The following is a 1,964-nucleotide window of genomic DNA, read 5'->3' as shown; positions in this document are numbered from 1 at the left end:
ATCTTTTCAATCACATCTTTTTCAAAATTAATTTTTTCAATCAAATCTTTTTCTAATTTCAAAATCTTTTTCAAAAATCACTTTATTTCTTTCCCAATCTTAGTTTTCAAAAATCTCAATCAAATTTTCAAATTATTTTTTATTTATTTCAAAATATTTTTAATTTATTTTCAAAAATTCTTCCCTTCTTTTCACATCCTTCTATTTAAGGGACTAACACTCCTCTTCAAGGTGCAATTCGAACTCTCTCCTTCTTTATATGTTCGAATTCTCCTCCATCTACCTCCTCCTTCTATTCTTCTTTTCCTCTGACACCTCAAGGAATCTCTATACTGTGACATAGAGGATTCCCTACTTTCTTGTTCTCTTTTCTTTCATATGAGCAGGAACAAAGATAAAGGCATACTTGTTCAAGCTGATCCTGAACCTGAAAGGACCTTGAAGAGAAAGCTAAGAGAAGCTAAAGAACAATTCTCTTTAGAGGGCCTAACAAAGCTCTTCAAAGAAGAAGAAACCATGTCAGCCGAAAACAATAATGCCAACAATGCAAGGAAGGTGCTTGGTGACTTTACTGCACCTACTCCTGATTTCTATGGGAGAAGCATCTCTATCCCTGCCATTGGAGCAAACAACTTTGAGCTTAAGCCTCAATTAGTTTCTCTAATGCAACAGAATTGCATGTTTCATGGACTTCCATTAGAAGATCCTCATCAGTTCTTAGTTGAGTTCTTGCAAATCTGTGACACTGTCAAGATCAATGGAGTTGACCCTGAAGTCTACAGAGTTATGTTCTTTCCTTTTGCTGTAAGAGACAGAGCTAGAACATGGTTGGATTCACAACCTAAGGAAAGCCTGAACTCTTGGGAAAAGCTAGTCAATGCTTTCTTGGCAAAGTTCTTTCCACCTCAAAAATTGAGCAAGCTTAGAGTCGAAGTCCAAACCTTCAGACAGAAGGAAGGAGAATCCCTCTATGAAGCATGGGAAAGATACAAGCAATTGATCAGAAGGTGCCCTTCTGACATGCTTTCAGAATGGAGCATCATAGGTATTTTCTATGATGGTTTGTCTAAACTATCCAAGATGTCATTAGATAGCTCTGCTGGAGGATCTCTTCATCTGAAGAAGATGCCTGCAGAAGCTCAAGAACTCATTAAAATGGTTGCAAATAACCAATTCATGTACACCTCTAAAAGGAATCCTGTGAATAATGGGACAACTCAGAAGAAGGGAGTTCTTGAGATTGATACTCTGAATGCCATATTGGCTCAGAATAAAATATTGACCCAACAAGTCAATATGATTTCTCAGAGTCTGTCTGAAATGCAAGCAGCAACAGGCAGTACTAAGGAAGCTTCCTCTGAAGAAGAAGCTTATGATCCTGAGAACCCAGCAATGGAAGAGGTGAATTACATGGGAGAACCCTATGGAAACACCTATAATCCTTCGTGGAGAAATCATCCAAATTTCTCATGGAAGGATCAACAGAGACCTCAACAAGGTTTCAACAACAACAATAGTGGAAGAAACAGGTTTAGCAATGGCAAGCCTTTTCCATCATCTTCTGAGCAATAAATAGAGAATTCTAAGCAGAGCCACTCTGACTTAACAACCATTGTCTCTAATCTAATCAAAACCACTCAAAGTTTCATGACTGAAACAAGGTCCACTATTAGAAATTTGGAGGCACAATTGGGTCAGCTGAGTAAGAAAATTACTGAACTCCCTCCCAGCACTCTCCCAAGCAGTACTGAAGAGAATCCCAAAAGAGAGTGCAAGGCCATAACCACATCTCACATGGCCAAACATAGAGAGGAGGAAGAGGCAGTGATTCCCACTGAGGAAGACCTCAATGGACGTCCACTGAACTCAATGGAATTCCTTAATGAGGAACCATGGGAATCTGAGGCTTAGACTGAGACCATAGAGATTCCATTAAATTTACTTCTGCCTTTCATAAGCTCTGA

General features: G+C 38.7%; 1 non-coding gene across 1 annotated transcript; it reads right to left on the bottom strand.

Moving 5' to 3' along the window:
* Window positions 1-918: 918 nt before the first annotated feature.
* On the bottom strand, window positions 919-1,026 carry LOC148545069 (small nucleolar RNA R71). The gene has a single exon (XR_015900391.1). It is a non-coding gene; the product is annotated as a small nucleolar RNA R71 (small nucleolar RNA).
* Between the last annotated feature and the right edge of the window lie 938 nt (window positions 1,027-1,964).

Source organism: Arachis ipaensis, chromosome B9, assembly GCF_059453495.1.
Source record: "Arachis ipaensis isolate K30076 ecotype BB chromosome B9, ASM5945349v1, whole genome shotgun sequence".
NCBI lineage: Eukaryota > Viridiplantae > Streptophyta > Magnoliopsida > Fabales > Fabaceae > Arachis > Arachis ipaensis.
The sequence above is the reverse complement of the archived record's forward strand: the minus strand, read 5'-3'. Positions and strand labels throughout refer to the sequence as shown.